The 24,521-nt window shown below is 45.8% G+C and overlaps 1 protein-coding gene across 4 annotated transcripts in view; it reads left to right on the forward strand.

The window, feature by feature from the left end:
- The window catches only part of LOC144152740 (uncharacterized), a 203,813-nt gene that overhangs the window by 93,492 nt on the left and 85,800 nt on the right, over nucleotides 1–24,521 (forward strand). Inside the window, exon 1 of one of the 4 annotated variants that reach the window (XM_077684157.1) lies at nucleotides 17,464–17,785. The exons of the other annotated variants lie outside the window; for them this stretch is intronic. The gene's annotated coding sequence lies outside the window, so the exon portion shown is untranslated. Of the gene's footprint in view, nucleotides 1–17,463; nucleotides 17,786–24,521 lie in introns of those variants that run through there. 4 annotated transcript variants of the gene reach the window in all.

Raw genomic sequence — 24,521 nt, forward strand, 5'->3', positions numbered from 1 at the left:
AATTCTATGAAGCTTAACAAAGTGTACTGTTGGGCGAGTTGGTAGTTCACTTTAAAAAGTAGCTACAGCGCAAGTAGAAACAAGGACGCAGCGCTCGTCCCGTCGTCTTTCTGTGTCCGTGTTTCTATTCGCACTGTAGCTATTCTTTAAATCCTGTGAATTTCAGCAGATTTTTTTTTGTGATGTGTATGGGCTTTACTTTTTGCCACGATTTCCTTATGAGAACTTCTATCTTAAAACTATTCATTGGCTTTCGCTAATTAGTCATGCAGTGTTTACACATTTTGTTGCGCATAATGTCCACCATGCCCTTACGCCAGCTAAACTCGCGTTACAGGGCTGAGTAATCCGAAGCGCTTCACTACGTTTCACTACGCCTTGACAACAAAAGCCATAATTTCATCTTTGATTTTTAATGTCCCCGCTCTAGTTAGACTATGCTCGCTGGAGAGAAATCCACTGAAATGCACATTTAGTCTTATTCAGTGACTAAAAGCGCATTTCACCGTTGTCGCAGACGCCCCAAGAGAATGGAACCGTTTGAAATAAGTAAGCCTGGCAGGCATATATTAACTTCTTCAGATCAGCAGGGCGGTGTTCTAGCCACGAGGGCGCACTCCCCGCGCTTCGCTCGGGGCACTGACCTCTTTGCCTGCCTCCTCACATCTTCTTTTGTCACCAACGGCGGCGTCTTCGCAACTGTCGCATTCTCCGGGCGGTTATGAGCGTCGCGACAAAAAATAAGAGGAATGAAAGCCCGAGCACCACGCCGCAGAAAAAGGAAAACACTTTCCGATGAAGAGTTTTTTTTTTTTATTCCTCTTCCCGGCCTGGTTTAAAACCCTCTGTCCGCCGCTTTGTTCGCCCAACCCGCTCACCTTCTTTCCATTTTCCTCGTTTCTCGGTATACTCTCGGCATTCGCCCTGGCTCCTTTCTTGTTCCCTTTAATGCTGTGACGTCCACGTCAACTGCGCTTATTCCTTCCTCCAGCGCTCTCCTGCTGCTCTTTCTCTATTTTATCTTCACATCTTCGTTTGCCGGGGGACTTCAACTCTTTTCATCGTCAGCCTCGAAGGTCTATAGCGCGCCAACGCTTTCTCGCCAGTCTTCGCTGGCGCAGATAAAAAGGCCACTGGGAGCCGTCGCTCATCAGGGAAAATTGGAATGAGGCCGAACAGACGTCGGGGGAGCGCTTCCGCGGATGAAAAGGCGGAGGAAGAGGGCAGGGTTGACGCCGTTTAAAATAACGGTAATAACGAGGCGGCGCGGGACGTTTCGGCGTGGGGGAGAGCGGAAAGCACACATAGACAGGCGGTGAGGGGAGAAATAAGAAGTAACGGGAGGGACGGAGAAGGCGGCCGATAAAAAGTGAGCGATATTAAAACAGGAAAATATGGTATAAGAAGCGAAGGGCCTGTATTGGGAGCGGGGCATGGACGTCCGTTCGGTATACTCTGAAGCTATGCGCTGCAGATGGGAAATTTTAATATATCGCGGCGGGAGTGGCGGAGAGGTATGGGAGCGCCGCTCGCTGGCGGAGAAGGCATGCCGCGGACGCTGCGTCGGTCTTTCGCCGTGGGCTTAAAGGGACGGAAGGCTTCTCGCTGGGTTCGAGAATGAGAAAAAATAGAAGCGTTGACGCTCCTTATTACTTCTTATCTTTTCTTTTTTTTTAACAGGCGAGGGAAATTAGACGCCCCGCGACGATGGTCAGGGTGCGCTTAATGGCTCGCGTATATAGGCACCTTGTTATGTAAGATTGATAAGAAGTATTAACTGCCCTGTACTCCGTTCTGCGGTGGATGTTCTCGGGCACATTCGGGGGGGTTGCAATGCGATATGAAAGCCCAGTCGGGGTCCTACTATCACAGTCCTATTGAGGCTGGGCTGTTTGTGGGAGAAGTTACACTATCGCAGTAGTACGCCTGTAGACGTATATGGCTCATGTGCGAGGGATGGCCGGGACCACCGAGCGTTTGTGGAGTGAAGTTCTTAATGACGCGTACTACGAGTTTTCATTGGCGATGGCGACGGGTTATGCGGAGAGAATTTTATGTGCTAAGGGCATCTTGGTGAACCACGGCAAGTTTTCTTTCGACGTTGCTCTCTCTCTCTCTCTCTCTCTCTCTCTCTCTCTCTCTCTCTCTCTCTCTCTCTCTCTCTCTCTCTCTCTCTCTCTCTCTCTCTCTCTCTCTCTCTCTCTCTCTCTCTCTCTCTCTCTCTCTCTCTCTCTCTCTCTCTCTCTCTCTCGGTGTTGCTTTTTTTAAAGCCCATTTCAGCTTGCGGTTATACTGTGGTTATGCAACATCACTTGAGTAGCAACAGTGACTCTGAACAACACGTAAATATATATAAATAGGCAGCAGCGTGGCGAGGGCGTTGACTATCATCCACTAACTGCTATTGCTAATTATTTTCCTGTGGCTAGTGGTGCATTGACCGAGCTTACACGGTTAAAAGGTCAGTTCTCACCGCAACGACTGCCATTTTGTTTCCGAACTAAAAATGGAAGGAACAATACAATCGGAGGCTTTGGTAGAGCACGCAAAAAATATATGCGCTCGGAGTTTTGGAATTTGTGTTTTGGATTGACTTCTGTCATATTTTACATTTTTCCTAATTATGTTCTCGCTATATTTTTTTTTCTCGCCTCACTCTCGCCTTTTTGAAATTAATTTTTGCGCACGCTGCTGGTCATAGGCATACATATTGTTCGCTGCTATCCATGAGCAAGTTCACGCGTGGTAATAATGGTGCACGAAACATCAGCGGACCTTTACGGCAATAATACTTCGTGGCAGAATAATGGTGGGCAGAGGGAGGTATTCAAATTAGATGCAAAAACTGATTGTAGTGTTTAAACGCCACTGCGCGCTTATTGCTTCTCCCATGTTGGCGTACCGAACCACGTCGTGTGAGATGCCAGTCATGTTAGTCACGCACTCGCCACGTGGGGCTGTGGGCATTCCGTTAACGCCACTTTTAAAACTTCAACATCTGCTGTATCCTCGTCGCGAAACCTTCAAAAACCTCCCCGAAGCAAACAGCTGCGCGCCATGCCGTAAAAATTCAGTGCATGTGTTGTGATACGAGCCAATTAACGATTCCTGATTGAGCCAATGCATTCCTTGTGTATGCCTCGAATAACCTAATAATAATTTGTAGGTAGTTTGCGGGTGACTGATCAACCTCATTCGGGTTCAGAAGCGCCCTTTGAGTTAAATACGTTGCTTAGGTCTTCTCGTTTACGATAGATGACGCACAAATAAGGAAACGCAATAACTCTGGTGCGTGAACGGTAAATTTCATATCTGACTCTGCTGATTAGCGTCTAGTTCAAGGACGATGCTGGAAATGAAAACAACTCACAGTTATGAGAAGCAAAGGTTTTTTATCACAAAAAAAATATTCTTGCGCTTTCTAACTCCTTTGGGAACGCACATACGTCACGGATGATGGCAAAGGAATTCCGTTGCACATTGTATAATAACGGGTCTAGGCTAGGCGAGGGAAGTATGCGACTCCGATTCATGCTTATTCTTCGAAAGTGAAAACCGTGTTTTTTTTTTTTTTTCGCCGCAGCACGGGGCAAGTCGTGAGGCGTGCATTTGCCGAGAAGAGCCCACGTAGTGTCAGAGGTCGCTTCCTTTGTTGTCTGCGTTACAAAACCGAGTATTAAACAGCAACAACAACAGCAAACAATCAATGCGCGTGCGCGGCCAAACAGAAAAGAAATGTTTGTTCCGTCGAGCTAGCCATACACGCGAAAAAGGTTTCCAGTGCCGTCGTGTGGCAGGCATTAAGGACGCACATTGTTCGCGCTACGCTCCGTCCGCAAAGTATATCCCCCGTCAGCTGTATACGTATACGGCACTGACGTCGGCCCGTTACCCCATCTGAGTGTGTAGCGCAGTCGAGTGCCCTCGGAGATTTGGAGGCTGCGCGGTCAAACCGCTGGGTATCAGCCGTGTTATCAGCTATGTATGCTGTCGACGTGTTACCACGCGGTGGTTCCTCGGAGGATTGTCTTCGCTCTGTTTCCCGCCTCTTCAATCAGCTGTTTGAGCGCGAAGGGCGCGAGGAGACCTTGCGAACGGGTGGTTTTCCCACACTGCTGCTTTCTCACCGGAATCTACTAAAAAGAACGCCGCGACTCAGCTCGCATGCCGCTATAGCATGCGAGCCGTTGTGTTGTATATATCATCCCCTAATTCGATGCGCCGCTGCAGGCTTTCACAAAAGCCTACTCCTTCCTCATCGGGATGGCCAGTAGTGCCCAGTGCGACGCCTGCGAGGTTGAAGAGTCAATCGAACATGTGCTTTGTCGTTGCCCGCAGTATTCATCAGGAAGACGTGTTTTGGCCGCCGAGCTCAACCGATTGGACAATCAACCATTCACACTAGAGAGAGAGAGAGAGAGAGAGAGAGAGCTCTTTAATGTGGGCTGGAGAGGCCAGCTCTGCTAGCGGCAGTGCTTGCTACGCCAGATGGGGATGATTACAATGCAGTGAAGTGAATGTGAGAGATCGGGAAAGCAGCAATAGAGAGAAAACAAAAGTTAAATAAAAATGGCACGCAATGTAGTGCAAGGAAAAAACTCGAAATAAAGGTAAGCAAAACAAAAGAAAAATTGAGCGAATCGAGCCCAGGAAGCGCAGATCGCCTAACAAGAAAAAGGAGTCAAAGCGTACACAACGACGCAAACGCGTACAGACGTAGCCATGCGCACAATGGAAGAATTACAAAGTTTTGTCGAGTCCAGAATCTCGCAAAAAACGCAGAAGAATTTTTGTCCCTATATATGAGTCATTGTTGTTGTCCCAGGGTCCAAGAAAGTGACACAACTGAAGGCTTGCTCCGCGTCGAACACGAGACAGGCAGCTCGCCGCTGTAACTCGCGCAGCAGAAAATCGCGGGCATATACACAACAAGTGCTCGGTAGTCTCGCGCACAGCGCACGTGGGGCACAGTGGGGAATCCTCCCACCCTATTCAGGAAACAGGTTTAGCCGAAAGACTATAGTGCCCGCAAAGGGACTGAAGTGTGTGCGCGGCCCTTCTCGCTTCCCCTCTTTCTTGCTTGCTTTCTCTTTCATCCCCTGCACACCCCTTCCCCAGTGTCGAGTAGCAATCCGGGCTCTAAGCGTGGATAACCTCTCGGCCTTTCCGTTTGCTTTTCTCTCTCTCTTTTCCATGGCGGCGGCCTCAGGTGTGTTTGCTGCATGGGTAGTGTGACGTGTACGAGGTTTATATAGCTATACCCTTCTGTCTTAGAGGCGCGCAAGAGTGAGTTATCGGCGTCCACGCGGAGAACGCATATTCCCGTTCTATACGGAATGCCAATATCGCGAGGGAGAAGGCGGCCGCACGCTTCCGGAGTCTTCGAAGACTTCGTAATATGCCGCCCAGATCACTCCTTGTGGGATTAACCGTTGTCTTCGTTGAAACGAGTTGGAACTTATGTTTATTGAGGCTGTCTTTCCTGCGAGTATCGCGCATGTCGTCAGCCTGACATTTGCTAATGGGGTCAGGGCTGACGGCTCACAAGTCCCTTTTCTCCCGTAGAGCGACTGCACTTCAGGACTGTATACAGGTGTTAACTAATACAGGTATGCCTAATCGAGCATCAAGGTTCCCGGATCAGCAGCCGTCGGCAGCGTTTATTTATAAATTAAAAATCAAGTTTTAATCCGCGACTTTACGTAGTTCTTCTTGCTTTTGTCAACGACGTCGTGCCTGTAGGCAACAAAACAGCGACACTAGCGTAGCGTTATTTGGCTGAAAACTTTGATCTTGAAAGTGTTGAGAGGCTGTCGCAAATTTCGGACCCATTTAGTTTGCCCACGGGAGCAGTTAACACGTCGGACAAACAAGCACGCACCCACAAGAGCGTCTACCCGAGAAGCACCCGCAGTGCCCGTTTGTTTACCGACAACGGCACCCGAGATCTTAAGTGTTACTCCTTACAAAGATACGTACACGGAGCTCCGGTGAGATTCCGCGCACCTGCCGGGCCACTTAACTGCACACCGCGGACTCCTTCCGCGAAGCTTTCCCCAACGCTGCGTCTGCTCTCTGCACACCACGTTCGCCTTCGTCCTCCTAGCCGATTCAAACGTTCGTTAGCTACACCGGCGGGGTATACGGAACCTGCGAGGGCTTTGTAAGACCGCTAAAAAAGCCATTGCGAATGAGGTGCCATAAACAACTGGACCGTGGGGCACCCAGAAAAAGACGAGGAAAGAAGTAAAGAAAACGAGAAAGATAAAAGGACCCGGTGCCGGCGAAGAAAGTGCACCCCCCTCGCGGTGTTCGTCTGCTAAGTGTTTTCCCACCTCCATTAATTCTTGTTCTCTCTGCAATCCACGCCGAGCGCCTCCCGGGCCTCCACGTGGGTGCCCCAACGTTGCGACAGCCGCTCTCTCTTTCTCTCTCTCGGACGCTGCTCTACCTTTCCGGTGCTCCCTTTAATGGAGACCCCGTATGTTCTCCAGCACAGCGGGGGGAACCGGAGCTCGGGTGGTGGGCGTGTTGTAACGGCGCTGTCGAGATTTCCCGCCGAGCCCTTTGTTTTCCCGCGCAGCGTGCGACGCGGCTTCGGCTGCGGGCTTGGCTTTGTTTCGCGTCGGGCGCTGTTTTCAGGTGCAGAGCCCGCCGTTCCGGGCCACGGGCGGACGAGGAACGACAATGGACATTGGTATCGAGGGTATAAATGTCACCGGACCACCCGTTGGCCGCCGCCGAATGGGTTTCGAAACCCGAGGTAGCTGTGTCTCTTCTGGTTGTCTCGACCCTGTCGTTGGAGGTGGAGGGTTAACTGAATTAGATACTCTTAGTAATAAGTGGGATTTGAGGCTTACCCACGGTTTACCTGAACCTGACGGGGCAGGGAAATTCAGCGCCCGTTGACTGCTGCGGAACACGCGTAAGGTGAAAGAGCATAGACGGATGTTTTGGAGCCACAGAGATAGATAGATAGATAGATAGATAGATAGATAGATAGATAGATAGATAGATAGATAGATAGATAGATAGATAGATAGATAGATAGATAGATAGATAGATAGATAGATAGATAGATAGATAGATAGATAGATAGATAGATAGATAGATAGATAGATAGATAGATAGATAGATAGATAGATAGATAGATAGATAGATAGATAGATAGATAGATAGATAGATAGATAGATAGATAGATAGATAGATAGATAGATAGATAGATAGATAGATAGATAGATAGATAGATAGATAGATAGATAGATAGATAGATAGATAGATAGATAGATAGATAGATAGATAGATAGATAGATAGATAGATAGATAGATAGATAGATAGATAGATAGATAGATAGATAGATAGATAGATAGATAGATAGATAGATAGATAGATAGATAGATAGATAGATAGATAGATAGATAGATAGATAGATAGATAGATAGATAGATAGATAGATAGATAGATAGATAGATAGATAGATAGATAGATAGATAGATAGATAGATAGATAGATAGATAGATAGATAGATAGATAGATAGATAGATAGATAGATAGATAGATAGATAGATAGATAGATAGATAGATAGATAGATAGATAGATAGATAGATAGATAGATAGATAGATAGATAGATAGATAGATAGATAGATAGATAGATAGATAGATAGATAGATAGATAGATAGATAGATAGATAGATAGATAGATAGATAGATAGATAGATAGATAGATAGATAGATAGATAGATAGATAGATAGATAGATAGATAGATAGATAGATAGATAGATAGATAGATAGATAGATAGATAGATAGATAGATAGATAGATAGATAGATAGATAGATAGATAGATAGATAGATAGATAGATAGATAGATAGATAGATAGATAGATAGATAGATAGATAGATAGATAGATAGATAGATAGATAGATAGATAGATAGATAGATAGATAGATAGATAGATAGATAGATAGATAGATAGATAGATAGATAGATAGATAGATAGATAGATAGATAGATAGATAGATAGATAGATAGATAGATAGATAGATAGATAGATAGATAGATAGATAGATAGATAGATAGATAGATAGATAGATAGATAGATAGATAGATAGATAGATAGATAGATAGATAGATAGATAGATAGATAGATAGATAGATAGATAGATAGATAGATAGATAGATAGATAGATAGATAGATAGATAGATAGATAGATAGATAGATAGATAGATAGATAGATAGATAGATAGATAGATAGATAGATAGATAGATAGATAGATAGATAGATAGATAGATAGATAGATAGATAGATAGATAGATAGATAGATAGATAGATAGATAGATAGATAGATAGATAGATAGATAGATAGATAGATAGATAGATAGATAGATAGATAGATAGATAGATAGATAGATAGATAGATAGATAGATAGATAGATAGATAGATAGATAGATAGATAGATAGATAGATAGATAGATAGATAGATAGATAGATAGATAGATAGATAGATAGATAGATAGATAGATAGATAGATAGATAGATAGATAGATAGATAGATAGATAGATAGATAGATAGATAGATAGATAGATAGATAGATAGATAGATAGATAGATAGATAGATAGATAGATAGATAGATAGATAGATAGATAGATAGATAGATAGATAGATAGATAGATAGATAGATAGATAGATAGATAGATAGATAGATAGATAGATAGATAGATAGATAGATAGATAGATAGATAGATAGATAGATAGATAGATAGATAGATAGATAGATAGATAGATAGATAGATAGATAGATAGATAGATAGATAGATAGATAGATAGATAGATAGATAGATAGATAGATAGATAGATAGATAGATAGATAGATAGATAGATAGATAGATAGATAGATAGATAGATAGATAGATAGATAGATAGATAGATAGATAGATAGATAGATAGATAGATAGATAGATAGATAGATAGATAGATAGATAGATAGATAGATAGATAGATAGATAGATAGATAGATAGATAGATAGATAGATAGATAGATAGATAGATAGATAGATAGATAGATAGATAGATAGATAGATAGATAGATAGATAGATAGATAGATAGATAGATAGATAGATAGATAGATAGATAGATAGATAGATAGATAGATAGATAGATAGATAGATAGATAGATAGATAGATAGATAGATAGATAGATAGATAGATAGATAGATAGATAGATAGATAGATAGATAGATAGATAGATAGATAGATAGATAGATAGATAGATAGATAGATAGATAGATAGATAGATAGATAGATAGATAGATAGATAGATAGATAGATAGATAGATAGATAGATAGATAGATAGATAGATAGATAGATAGATAGATAGATAGATAGATAGATAGATAGATAGATAGATAGATAGATAGATAGATAGATAGATAGATAGATAGATAGATAGATAGATAGATAGATAGATAGATAGATAGATAGATAGATAGATAGATAGATAGATAGATAGATAGATAGATAGATAGATAGATAGATAGATAGATAGATAGATAGATAGATAGATAGATAGATAGATAGATAGATAGATAGATAGATAGATAGATAGATAGATAGATAGATAGATAGATAGATAGATAGATAGATAGATAGATAGATAGATAGATAGATAGATAGATAGATAGATAGATAGATAGATAGATAGATAGATAGATAGATAGATAGATAGATAGATAGATAGATAGATAGATAGATAGATAGATAGATAGATAGATAGATAGATAGATAGATAGATAGATAGATAGATAGATAGATAGATAGATAGATAGATAGATAGATAGATAGATAGATAGATAGATAGATAGATAGATAGATAGATAGATAGATAGATAGATAGATAGATAGATAGATAGATAGATAGATAGATAGATAGATAGATAGATAGATAGATAGATAGATAGATAGATAGATAGATAGATAGATAGATAGATAGATAGATAGATAGATAGATAGATAGATAGATAGATAGATAGATAGATAGATAGATAGATAGATAGATAGATAGATAGATAGATAGATAGATAGATAGATAGATAGATAGATAGATAGATAGATAGATAGATAGATAGATAGATAGATAGATAGATAGATAGATAGATAGATAGATAGATAGATAGATAGATAGATAGATAGATAGATAGATAGATAGATAGATAGATAGATAGATAGATAGATAGATAGATAGATAGATAGATAGATAGATAGATAGATAGATAGATAGATAGATATAGATAGATAGATAGATAGATAGATAGATAGATAGATAGATAGATAGATAGATAGATAGATAGATAGATAGATAGATAGATAGATAGATAGATAGATAGATAGATAGATAGATAGATAGATAGATAGATAGATAGATAGATAGATAGATAGATAGATAGATAGATAGATAGATAGATAGATAGATAGATAGATAGATAGATAGATAGATAGATAGATAGATAGATAGATAGATAGATAGATAGATAGATAGATAGATAGATAGATAGATAGATAGATAGATAGATAGATAGATAGATAGATAGATAGATAGATAGATAGATAGATAGATAGATAGATAGATAGATAGATAGATAGATAGATAGATAGATAGATAGATAGATAGATAGATAGATAGATAGATAGATAGATAGATAGATAGATAGATAGATAGATAGATAGATAGATAGATAGATAGATAGATAGATAGATAGATAGATAGATAGATAGATAGATAGATAGATAGATAGATAGATAGATAGATAGATAGATAGATAGATAGATAGATAGATAGATAGATAGATAGATAGATAGATAGATAGATAGATAGATAGATAGATAGATAGATAGATAGATAGATAGATAGATAGATAGATAGATAGATAGATAGATAGATAGATAGATAGATAGATAGATAGATAGATAGATAGATAGATAGATAGATAGATAGATAGATAGATAGATAGATAGATAGATAGATAGATAGATAGATAGATAGATAGATAGATAGATAGATAGATAGATAGATAGATAGATAGATAGATAGATAGATAGATAGATAGATAGATAGATAGATAGATAGATAGATAGATAGATAGATAGATAGATAGATAGATAGATAGATAGATAGATAGATAGATAGATAGATAGATAGATAGATAGATAGATAGATAGATAGATAGATAGATAGATAGATAGATAGATAGATAGATAGATAGATAGATAGATAGATAGATAGATAGATAGATAGATAGATAGATAGATAGATAGATAGATAGATAGATAGATAGATAGATAGATAGATAGATAGATAGATAGATAGATAGATAGATAGATAGATAGATAGATAGATAGATAGATAGATAGATAGATAGATAGATAGATAGATAGATAGATAGATAGATAGATAGATAGATAGATAGATAGATAGATAGATAGATAGATAGATAGATAGATAGATAGATAGATAGATAGATAGATAGATAGATAGATAGATAGATAGATAGATAGATAGATAGATAGATAGATAGATAGATAGATAGATAGATAGATAGATAGATAGATAGATAGATAGATAGATAGATAGATAGATAGATAGATAGATAGATAGATAGATAGATAGATAGATAGATAGATAGATAGATAGATAGATAGATAGATAGATAGATAGATAGATAGATAGATAGATAGATAGATAGATAGATAGATAGATAGATAGATTTAGTTGCCAACTGGCGTTCCTAGACGTCGGCCACCAAACTTTTTTTTGTTTCAGCAGCGGACGCCGACGTCAATACGAGCGGGCCCGTACAACTTGATATTTATGGACTGCGCGTTTACAAGTTAATCGCCCTGGGATCAACCACTACTTTAATGCTGGAATTGCGAAACGCACATTTGCGCAGTCGACTGGATGGCAAGGTGCGCATGCGCAGTGAGAAGGTCTTGGGCTCTTCCTTAAACGAGATCCGGAGTTGGTTTCCGCGGAAATCGACCCGTACCTGATTATAGTAATTACTCTTCTGACACTCTTTTGTGCCTCTTACAGGTGAATGAAAAAGGAAAACTACAGAAATGCTGCCCCGTGGCAGCCATTCACTGCACCTGGGGGCGCGAACTCGAGACAACAACGGCTATCTGTCTTGTACCGCGAAATTACAGCGCTAACAAAAACTGCCAGGCATCACACACGCGCACGCGTAAAGGTATCAACACCGTGTGCTTGTCACGTACGTGTCCCGACCTTTGTTATTTGCCCCTCGTTGCCGCCCCATCTCATAATGACCGTATCCCTCCCTCTCCTCCGCTTTCAGCGACTCGCGTGTGTACCCTTTTGCAAGCTTATTGGCGTGTGCACCCGTAATTTAGTCCCCCATTCGCAGTGAGAGGCGAACAGGTGAACGGCTACAAGGGGAGTAACGCTGTTGTCACCCGCCGAGCTCGCGAATGAAGACGGATGCGCGCGGTACGGCGCCGTTGCACAAAAGCGTCGTCGTGGATTCGCGCGTGCGGGGGTCGCCGCTCGCGGACAGCCGACGTTCTTTCTGTTCGCCCGCCGCCGCGACACAGTGCGCTGCCTGCTGCTGTGTTCGAGCGCGGGTTTCAGTCCTTGAATCGCGCCGCGAATAATTGATGCTCCCCAGGGGAATAAGGGCCCCGTTGTTTCTCGCCTGCGTCGCCGCTTAATCGCTTGCGGTGTCGCCGTGCCTTGGGGCGCGTGCGTGCGTGTGTTCACGCTCCCCCGCTAGAAAGATGCCAGGGGAGCGTGACGCTCACGCTCTCTACCTTGTTCTTTTCGCTTTCATCATTGCTCTTGCTTTCAACATTTTTTTTTTGCTTACCTTGCGCTTGTTCCCGTTGCACGTGTGACACGTTATACTTGCTTGCTTGTTGTTGTTTGTGTTTTTAGGATTTTGTTCACGACATCATTTCTCCAGTTTCACTGTCTTTTGACAGGTGTTGTTAGCTAAGCTTCCGTGAATTTTTCGTGTCCATTAACAAATCCGCGAGTACAAAAACTTAGCTCCTGACTATGATGCATAAGCGCGAGGCGTCTGTGTTTGCTTATTTTTGTTTGTTTATTTGTTTGTTCCGCTTTTGCTTTAAATGGACAAGTTGCCGTCCTCCGTTGTGGATTTCACTTATTTTGTCTCATCGTAATGGGTAGTCCGCACTTTCGCACGCCAGGTACGCTCGAAAATTTCCCAGCATGCGGGACGTGTGAAGACTTTCCGCGTAAAGGTAACGTGTCCCGATTTTCCACTACTAACGTATACGCCTACCCCCCGACTCTATACCATCTACCGAGATTGAATGACCGCAACTTCCGCCGAGAGTTCCTGCCTCAGAGCAAAACTCTGGGGCACCTCAGCGTCGCTGGTCATACGCCTTCATAGAGTGGAACGGCTTTGAATTTTGTTCCGCACTTCTGACTGACTTTAGTTGGACTTGTGCCATTCCACTAGCTTCACTTCACTTTCCTTTTTTTTTTTTTTTTTCTCACTTCTAGCTGGCGTGAATTGGACTTATGCCGACCGGTCATCACCGGGCCGACCGATCATTTTCAGCGCGTGTTCGGCTGCACCTCGAAGCGGTGATCAGCGCCCCTCACGTCGGCGCGATAATGTTTTGTAAGCAACCGCTCGGACATCCGATTGCGTGACGCCCTTGGCCGTTTCCTCAAGGCGACGGAAGGGTGGTGCGTGGCCGGCGAAAGCGTCGGCAGTTTGGCCAGTCTTGGATGAAATCTGGTCCTAATGAGACTGTCTGGCGTCTCAGCTAGGCGCACGAGCGGAGAGTTGTGAGCGTGATTTCTTACATACATGGCTGCTGCGTGACAGTGATGGACGAAAGGAAAAATTGGCTGACGATTATTCCGATCGATGACGCGAACGAAAACTCAGCGCAGCGTCGTGGTCATTTGACAACAACGTGACGACGTCGGTATACCGCATGATGACGTTCTGACAAAACAACGTGAATATCTTCCTGATATTACATCTAATTGGTATGGCATCTGTTATTTCATTGTGCGATGATAATGCGCCATTATTTTTTTCGACGATGCAATAACATCATTGCAGGGTCCGTCTAAAGATGCGTAAAAATGGTATAATGCAATACTGTTCCGTAGGCATTGACGAAGAAGCCAGGCAAAATATTTTGTACTAAAATTCAAAGGGGTTGTAGACGGACCACTTTTGAAAGGCTATATTTGCACCGTAAAATTCCTCACCCGCTTTACTGTCGACGTCTTCGTGGAGTTTGTTTGCTGTAGCAGTACCTCAGGGTTCTGTGCTTCGGAAGATTACCACGGGATATATTTTTTTTTCTCTGTCACCAGCGCGTCTTCTTTCAAGCATGTCCTTGTTGAAAAATCTCTTTTCGCGACTGATTCTATGGCTGTCACCCGCCGTTGTCGGTCATGGTGCCTTGTAACCTTAGTGTAACGGTGCCGGAAACCCCGCGTGTATTGTTTGAAATTTCTAAACAAAACACTCATGGCTCAAAGCACACTTGGGTCGGCGCTCTGCGCTGCTTTCGCGGAACGCCGACAGCGTGCAGAGAAGAAAGTGCTGGCGATCATCCAACGCGCCTTCTCCGTGTCTCAGGTCTGGCTGCGATCCAGGCAGGGCGTCTGGCCCCTGCGGCGGAGTATGCTCCGATGTCACACGCTAGGCGTGAGGAGCGAATTGAATGTAGCACATTGTGTAACGCGGTTTCGCCGACGCGCCGCTGACAGGTCGCAGTTCTCACGCGGCCACTTCTCGTGCTGGCCCACTGCACCGGATCGCCGGCGCGCGCTAAGAAGGTCGGTGCAGCGCGCCCTTCTTGACGCCTTCTAAGACGCGACGAAAGCCTTCTCGGCGGCACCTTATGGGCCGATCTTGTCTAGCCGGGTGCACGGCTACTTTAGCGCTAGCTCGATGACGTCTCTTGGACCTTAGGAGACCGAAAGAAAAGGCGAGGTACTAGTACGCGTCCTTTGGGGATGCCCTGCCGAGGCTTTGTTTGTGTAGGACGTGTTGTCCGAAGCCCGCTCGCCCCAGCGCACGCGGAAGTGAAGCGGCAACGGCTTGTGCGTGTTTGTAATACGCAGGAGCAACGCTCACCAGCCTCGGACGCTGATGACTTTCCTTTCGAGCTTTAATTTCTTTTGCGGTTATTTTTTTATTGCTTACTGCTAACTCCCCGAGACTTGCTCCACTTTAATACCCTGTATGACCCCGGAAGAGTCACAGGGGCTGTCATTTTTCAATTTATTATGCACAGCCGCACACATGCGTGGAAGCTTAGGGATGCTGAACAAAATACAGGGTTATGGCCTTGGACATAATTGTGATTTCCAGTTGCGAAGTGTGCGGAGTCGTTTTCTAATCGCGTCTTAAATACCGGTTGCTTTGCTTCTGCTATTCCACAAGGACAGTGGCGAGTACTCATGGAATAGCGCTCCGTAAACTTCCGTGACTATGAGGCGGATTTTGAGCGCGGGGTTGGGTTATTTAGATGGCGATGGGAATTGTGAAAGGTGTGCAGAATAGGATGCTGGATAGAGATTCGACTTAGAAGAACGGGATGTCTCCTTAAATAAGTATTGCCTGAAGGAAGCTTCAAGCGTGTCCTTTTTATGAACTAAAGAAAATAAAATTGTGTGCGTCTTGAACACGCTCAGCGTCTTCTTTGACAATGATGACCCGGTAACAAGGCAAACTCACCACTCATCGGGCAGCGAATGGGTGACCAGTTGCCGTTTCGTAGGGATGAGGGATCGGAGGAACGAATTTGTGCGGAAAGGACGGCCCGGGCGGAAATGCGAGGTAGATCTTCGCATCTTGAAGAAATTTGAGAGCGGACCATATAACACGTGCACAGAGCTGCGAAAGAAGGTTGCCACGTGATTTCGCAGTAGCCGCTTAAGAAGAAGAGGGGGAAAAAATGGCGACCGATGACCGATAAAGCAACGGGAAGTTTGTTATTATTGAATACGATTTTTTTACCAGCTAGGAAAAAGAAACAGTTACGCGAGGCTTTCTAATACCACTGTACCTGTAGTTTTAATGTCATTCCGCGTGGCACACTGACATTGCCAGTTTATTCGGCGCATTTTGTACTTTTTCCGTGCGCTCGCTGAATAGACTGTACAATTTTTAGTGCCAAAGCGCCGCTAGCCTTGCAAACGGTATTTCTTTAGCCTTTGTTTATGTAAAATCTATCGTGAGCTGGTGAAAGAAAAATAAACCCTGCCGAAACTGGCGTCGAACCGCCGTCGAAGCGGCGTCGAAACAGCGGTGACCTCGACGAGATCACCGGCCGCCGCTGTGACACGGGTTGGTCTCAGCTGAGGTCGTGCTTCCTGCCAATTTAAACCGGCGTTTTGTTTCCCTCCGTTCTTCCGGCCACTTCTGCCGTTGATGCCGGGAACTGAGAGATGGAAATTTAAAAGCGACAACACAAACGCGCGAGGTCGAGCGTGACTCGGCAGGCCGTGCATTATAAATCCTCGGAGGCCAACGGATAACGGAGGCTTTGAGACACGCCCGCGCGCGGAAAGTCTCGCGGTCAGCATCAGAGTTGTGTCGAATTGACTCCGAGTGAATCGGACAATGCGCAGCGCATGCCGTCCACGAGATATGGACAGGCAGGCCGGTGTTCCGTAGGTGCGTGTGTGTGTGTGTGTGTGTGTGTGTGTGTGTGTGTGTGTGTGTGTGTGTGTGCTGCTGAGCCCAAGGACGCGGGTTTGATTCCCGGCCACGGCGGCCGCTTTTCTGATGGAGGCGGAAAGCAAAAAAAGCCGGTGTGTTCGAGATCTCGGCGCACGTTAGATACCCAGGTGGTCAAAATTAATCCGGAGCCCTCCACTACGGCGCGCCTCATTGCCTGAGTAGCGTCGGCGCGTTAAACTTCATAATCAATCAATCAGTGTGCTCGTGGTATGTACAGAAACGCGAGCCGTATGCATACATCTATTTGTTTGCTCTAAAAAACAAATAAACAAGTCACGATACGGCAAAGTGACCGCGTCGCAACTCCGCATTTCGGTTTCGCTGTTTTTAACTTTTTTTTTTCGCGGGAAGCGAGGCGCTTTGTGTAAACGCTTCATTGTCTATTCAGAAGTTCGTCATTGTTCGACGCACCCTCCCTCTCCGCCTTCTCCATTCTCTTCTTTTTTATCCAACGAGGTCACTGAGGGGGAGAGTACAGGGAGAGCACAACGCAAGGGGTTTCCCTTGCGTTTTGCTCGCATATGAGCAATATTCTACTTCTACCCGCTCTCTCTCCCTCTCCCTCCCCCTCTCTGCCCCGCTGGCGCAGCTCAGTTTTTGTTCCGTCCGTTGCTCACAATCGCCGCGGTTTCCGAATCGCTCACTGTCAGGCAACTGCTCTCCCCCGCCCCGCGTGGCGCCCCGCTAGCTCGGAGAGACTCGGCGGCCGACCGTGGACGAGACCGTAGACGGCCGCGCGCCGTTCGTGATGACGGTGACCTCTGCGCGTGTGGTGCGGCCGTATTATGCATGCTGTTCGGCGGCGGCACCCATCCTTCCTGCGGCAGCAATGTGGCGCTTCTTCTTAGACCTGCACGCCGTCGCGTGATCTCTCTTTCTCCGGAAGGTCGCCGCTGCTTGGGTGTCGCGTGTTGTGTGTGTTCACGGAATAACGACGCTGCGCTCAGCTGAGTTTGATTGCCGTGACGTGCGTCACTCCGGGATGTGTCTCGCGCCTCGGATGCTTCCCAGGTGGGTCCCGGCAATTTTTGTTTTTTGTGCGATCGGGGCGTGCGCGTCAGGGGTGTCGGTTTTGTCACTTGCAATTCGCGCGCGCACGTCAAGTACTCGAGTCCCCGAGTTGAGGTTGCGTGGACAATGCCCGTGGGAAAACTGCGGTGTCATCGTTGGTGATGTGTCGCAACCTCTTGAGCGCAAAAAAACTCGCATACTGACAGTCACTCCGGCACAAAAGCGCGCACCCGAGCTCTACGCACACTGATGCACGATTTCGCACAATCAAGGCAGCTCACACTAACACGCAAGACTTAAAGGTAGCGAAACTGTACCCAATCTTCACGGCCATCACGAAGGTTTAAGTCCACGATTGCCGCCGATTCGCTTCTTCGCTGCCGCAGCGATCTTTACTCCATCGTTGTTGCTATCAGTGTAAGCTTCTTTCATTTTTTTTTTTTTGCCGCAACCACCTTTACTCCATCATTGTTGGTATAAGTGTGAGCTTCTTTCATATTTCTTTTTGTAAGTGATAATTGGAGGGGGCGTACCCCGTTCCGAGCAATTGTTGCCATGACTACGGCGAACGCTGGAGTCTTTTTCGTTTTGAGCAATTGTTGCCACGATTACGGCGAAAGCTGGAGTTTTTTTTTTTTCTTTTTTGCCAGTTGTGGCCATTCTCCCTAAGTGGGTATGCTTGGCTTGACAAACGTGCGCTGGGGCACTGGGCGGTTGCCGTGAGGCACGGGCGCTGAGCATTTTCTTGGAGGAAAAAACCTTAATGTGCAAAAATAATATGTGGGGTGGCTTCCTAGTCCGGAAGTCCATGGGCAATCCTGGCTCTGTCCGCTCGGTCAACCAAGATCATCTGGTCGTCGAGGCTCGAGCTGGACAACATGCTCTCCCACTGCCCACTGGAAAGGTTGGGAATGGGGGGAAGGTCGGGGTTCCGGTCGCGCTCCCAGACGACGTGATAGAGTGTGCCTGAATTGCCGCAGAACGCACCCTCCGGGTTTTGCTAACTGCCGGGTGGTCGCCGCGAGGCCCGCGCTCGCATCGCGCTCTCTACTATTGCTTGGTATTTTTAACTGCGGACACGAAAAATTACGATTTGCTAGGCAGCTACGCGGTCTAGCAATATAAACCCAACTGATATATTTTGTCGCTGTTATACGAGATGCAGAGAGGTAATTGGACGAGCCTATGGTTGGCAGCTCCGCCCTGTGTCACGAACCCATGTAGTGGAAGCGACGTCACGAACCATCCCGCCACGGCTTGCAGAAGCCGCAAGGAACTACACCTACGAGCATCAACACTGGGCCGTCCACCAGGTCCTGCGGTCGCTCGAAGGCATGGACTCGCGGGTCGGCAACGGCGAGCTCACGCCTCGGCTGAGTAGTAGCTAACCACCAGGACGACGCCGAGGCCCACGTCGCGGCGCGTGAAAACGTCGTTCTGCCGGCTTAAATAAAGTTTATTCAATCCAATCCAATGGGAGAACAAGGGACGTGATAAATGCTTAGGGACGAGATAATCTTTCGACAAAGAGTGATCGCGAGCAGCTTGAAATGGAGGAGCGCCCGTGCACAGCTCGAGTGTATATTGCGGGTCAAGGAGCCAAGTATGGATTGTAAAGGAACAGCCGCCGAGATTGAAGAGATCGGGAAAACCGCCAGCCCTACACGGCCTGAGCATGCGTATGCAGTGGAACGCACCACGCTCGTGCGCTGTCTTGACGGAGGAGCTGGGTATAGGAAACGCTGTTCACCATAGCATGGGACTGAGAAATATAAGAAATTTGGTTGGACGGAAGAGGATTTGCCGAACTAGGCGACCGTTGTATAAGGCCTGGTTCAGAATGTTGTCGCAACTGTCGTAATATCTTTAAAATATGGCAGCATTTCAACTCCGTGGATGATGGCGAGGGTGTGGAGTACGGGGACTCGTTGCTCGAAATGGCATCCAAGTTGCGCCCCGAGTGATATCCGACTTGCGCCCCGACCGTCATTCGATTTGAGCCGTGAGTTGCACCTTAATTATTCCCTAAATGAAACTGCAACTCACGGCTCAAATCGAATTTCGCTTGATTTTCGCTGGATAGTTATGTGCGCATGGATGGACGCGGACGGACATTGGGAGGTCCTAAGGTACTCCGCACCGTTACAGGCGAGGGAGTAAGCCGTTTGGCGGTCGTAACCCTATGGGCATGACGACTGGCACTAACTCTGTCTGGTCTACCATTCACAGGCTCGAATCCTGCTGGTGCCTGTGTGATTTTTTCGTGATTGTAAATGCTATGCGCATGGACGCGGATGGACATTGTGCGGTCCGAAGGTGCTCCGCACCTAATAATGACGTCATTTCACGTCTCAGCCAACCGAACTGTGTGAAACGCCGTTTTTTTACGTCCATAGCGCACGATATGGCTATTGGGTCGGTAGTCTGAACATATCCAAACAAGTGCTATAGCACTCGGTCTTGTATACGCGCACGTCTGTTTCGAGAGTGCCTTTCAATGGTTACCTGTTCACCTGCTGGGTACGAGGTTAAATTGCCGAAAAGATTGGCCAAGCGTATACAGCTACGATTTAAGGTGCTTCGAAAGAAGGATTGGGCACAATGAGGGTCTTTTTTCCCCCTGCAACTGTTGCAACCGATGATGTTGAAGCCGCTTATGCATTTAGAAATGCATAGGCGGATATGATAAATGTGCTTCGGTAACTCTAGGGTACACGAAATCGTTTAGGGTGCACGAAAATGTCACCCTGTGGCGGCGTGCCGCGCCTTTTGCCGGCCAGGATGATAAACGCGTATGCGACTTGAACCTTCCCGTTCGCAACAGTTTCGGACAAAAAAGGGGGGTGGGGTAAACTTCGAAAATAGGAACACGCGTATTTTCGATACGCGTTATCGTGTTCAACGCAACCACACTATAACACAATGTTATCTGTTCATTTATGAAAATTCGCTTGTATCCAGCCTATAGTGTTTTACTCTTTGAACAAGCTAACTTCCTGTTCCGCCACATATTTTATTTTCCGCGTTGCTTGGTCATTGCACCGAGGAAAATATCTCTGAGCAATACTTATGCAGTGCAAACGCGGATGCGATAAATGTGCTCCAGTGAATTACTGTGCGTACCCGCTATAATTCTTAAAGCTGACATTGTTATTGACGTATATCGCGCACTCCGCCGCCAGAGAAAATTTACTGGGATATTTCTACTTCGTCCAAGTGCACCTTTCAAGGGCACTGGCCTGCTTTGCCCCCCCTTCGATGAGGTATGACCCGGGTTGACCGCGATCCCTATCTCAAGCCACGTCGGCGCTGTACACAGCAGTAGAAACCAGGGGTCGCTCCTGATGCATGCGCAACGGGCCTTCGTATATACGTGCGGCACCTTTGAGCCAGGCCGCGTGGGATATGCGTCGCCATGCAAATGTGCGCGGTCGGGTCACGCTCCGAGCGGTTTCGAACGCGAATTTCGGGGAACGCCGAGCGACAAGCCGCCGTTCGTTCGACGGAAGCTACTAGTTGGCTTAGGTTCGCCCGTTCGCAGTTAAGTTATACGTGTCGGAACAGGTAAAGCGTGCCTGCTTGGATCGGTTCACAGTGGCCGTCGCGGAGAAGGGGGTATCTTTTTTTTTGCGAGGCAGGGTAAGTTTTTCGGGCCGCTTATATTTTTTTTTTGTATATAGGATACCCCAAAAAGCAATAAAGGGGCTACAAACAAGCTTACTCCAACCTGTCACAAGGACCGACTGTCCTGAGGCACTCGATTTTTCTTTATGCATAAAATTACCCTATTTTTGTACCTGGAACATTACGTTCCCGGACGGCCAAAAAATAAAAAAAAAATAATTTAATAACGTATGGGTACGAGCTAGTTGGTACTCCATCTAAACACCGTATAGCGCAGTAGGCTAGACACAGGACGAAGGGGACACGGACGAGCGCTAACTTACAAAATGCGGCGAGTGTGAACCCTTGTTCGATGCATGCACTCTGCTATTTCGAGACTCTGATCAGCGCACGCGGGAGATTATCGAAGCAGCGGAAATGGAGAAGATTGGTGACTGCGTAAGCACGACGTCCATATCTTTGACCTCGAAGGAGCTGGCTTTCTTGGATAGACGCTGCTGATTATGCCTGCATGACGAGGTGGCTTCGCAACCTTTCGTGATCACATGAGCGTGATAATCTTTCCTATGTATATGTTTTCGTGTTGTTAATAAAATTCAGTTGTAAGTTAGCGCTCGTCCGTGTCCCCTTCGTCCTGTGTCTTGCCTACTGCGCTATACGGTGTTTAGATAAAAAAAATAAATCCCGGACCATTTCCACTAACGTTAAACCTGGGAAGGGGCGAATCATGCAGTGTATAATTGTATTCTTGGCGGCTTGGCGTTTTTGCCAATGGAGATGAAACCGTTGAGAGTAGAGGTATATAGCTTTGTTGTAAAAGTCTCGTGTCTTCGAAGCACGGAGCTCTCTAGCGCCGCGAGGTGTAAACGAGTGTCCCGGTGTTTTAGTACCGCGACTACATGAGACGACTATTACGACGACGACGACAGGAGACGCCAACAGCCCCAGTCCATAAGGGGCTTCGCCCCTAAAATGAATTCTATGACAATATTAGTAATAGTAGTAATTCCAGTGAAACGAATCAAGGCGAAGCTGACTCCACTGATAGCGCAGTACAGGTCTATTCCGCCATTGCACAGGCTGCGCTATTTTAACGCGTAAGCGCGCAGAATGAGTGATGGAGCGTAACCAAAATTGTACCGCACCTAAAAACAAATCGCACCAAAGTGGCTATTTGGGAGCCTTGGTTAGACATGATCATGAACAAAAGACGGCTCAATTGGAACACAGGCAAAACGAAGCCTTGGCACACGCGAGCGCTGCACCAGACCACCACAAAACCAGACCTGGACCAAGGAACAACTGCTGCCTTTATGTTCAGAGTAAACCACCAGCTGTTTCATGAAATACTTTCTGAGGCTACAGCAGGACAAAGTCGCCACAGACATCGCCGCGAGTGCAGCCGCACTGCCCAAACTTGCAGTGCTTTTGTAGGCAGCCCTCGTCGCCTGTTTGTGCACCTGTTCGCACGGGTGTCATCGTTACAGCAGCGTCTCAAAAGCCTCTGCATGCGGGCTGAAGCGTTTCAAGTCGGCCGTTGTCGACTGTAGACGGGGTAGAGTGTCCGTTCCGCCCCGTCGGCTGTTGCCGTCAAACGCCGATGCTGCCGTCCTGTAACGCGATCACTCATTGTTGGACTCGGGAACGGCGTTCACTTCTGCTGCTGCTTCCCACCAGGCTGTTTCCGGGGAGACATTTTTCTTTTTTTTAACATAGTGCATAAGGTTCGAGATGTCATCTTTTCGTCCATCGAACCTTTTCGAGAGAGAGAGAAACAACTTTATTTATGCTCAGGGATCAAACAGCGGAACGGTCGGCAAACTGCGTTTTCTCGAGACAAACATACGCATACTCAGAGGACGCGTCTCACAGTTGAAGTGGCATTACAAGGCAATATGTATAGGCAGAAATGTTTGCTGGAGGGCTTGTTGACGCACTGTAGCTTGAAGAAAAACAGCGCAGACGACGGAACAAAACAAGGGAAACACACAACACAGCGCCCGTGTTGTGTGTTTCCCTTGTTTTGTCCCGTCATCCGCGCAGCTACAACATGTATAGCCTTTGCGGTACATTTTGGGTAACATATCAGTTGATATGTGTGAGATACATGACGCGTTGTTGTGGAGCTTTGTGTAGAAAAAGTGTCAAGTAGCACCTCCCTTTCCCCGGACTGGGATGTACGGCAGTGATTCGCCCATTGTGGCGAATCACTGCTCTGCACTTCCGACAGCTTTCACATTGAGGGGAACGGCTTTAATTTCTTTGTTCTGTTATTTTTTTTGGTCAATTCTCCCTCCCTCTCTCTCTCTCTCTCTCTCTCTCTCTCTCTCTCTCTCTCTCTCTCTCTCTCTCTCTCTCTCTCTCTCTCTCTCTCTCTCTCTCTCTCTCTCGTGGTTTTAGCGCCTGAATTTAAGAGAAGAGGTGTGTGCTGACGTGGCAGGACCCGGGAAGCAGTCATTCACCACTCTAGCATCTCGTTGCTCCTTCCAGCTTTACTAGCTTAGATTACGCCAGACGAAGTTAGTCCAAATTTCGTGTCATACGAATAACTGTGTTCCGATAGTTACACCGTGGACGTAAGCACCCGGGTTTCCCAGCGGTTTGCTACAACGGCGCCTTCTAGAGAATTTTCGGAGGATGTTCACAGCCCTCGCCTGCTCATAGACGAATGAGGCAGACATCGCACGGAACCACGACCGGCGTTTTTAGGGCCACCACTATAAGAGTGCGACGTTACCCTAAGCCCCTTCGAATTAGCTTTCAGAGCTTTCGCTGCATCGCGATAAAAGGCAGCCCATCTTTTACGCGCCATCTCTCTCTATTTCCACCAAAATGTCGTACACCGCGCACGCTTGTCGCCGACGATTAGGCGCAGCTTCCGAACGGGTAACTGCTCAATAAACTTGCCGTAACGACGTAAACAACGCGCGGCCATCGTTTACTGCTCCCCCCCCCCCCCCCCTTCTCACCGCGTCCGGAGCGTAGCTGGGCTGTTTCTCGTCTCCGCATATTTTCACTTCTGCCTCTCTCAACACCTCTGTCCGTCCTCGCCAGCGATCTTCTTTCCTAGTGACGACGCTTAACCAAGCGCTTCGCGCGTTCGAGCTTTGTC

This window comes from Haemaphysalis longicornis, unplaced genomic scaffold (genome assembly GCF_048455015.1).
Source record: "Haemaphysalis longicornis isolate Haplotype H1 unplaced genomic scaffold, Haemaphysalis longicornis Haplotype H1 scaffold_9, whole genome shotgun sequence".
Taxonomy (NCBI): Eukaryota; Metazoa; Arthropoda; class Arachnida; order Ixodida; family Ixodidae; genus Haemaphysalis; species Haemaphysalis longicornis.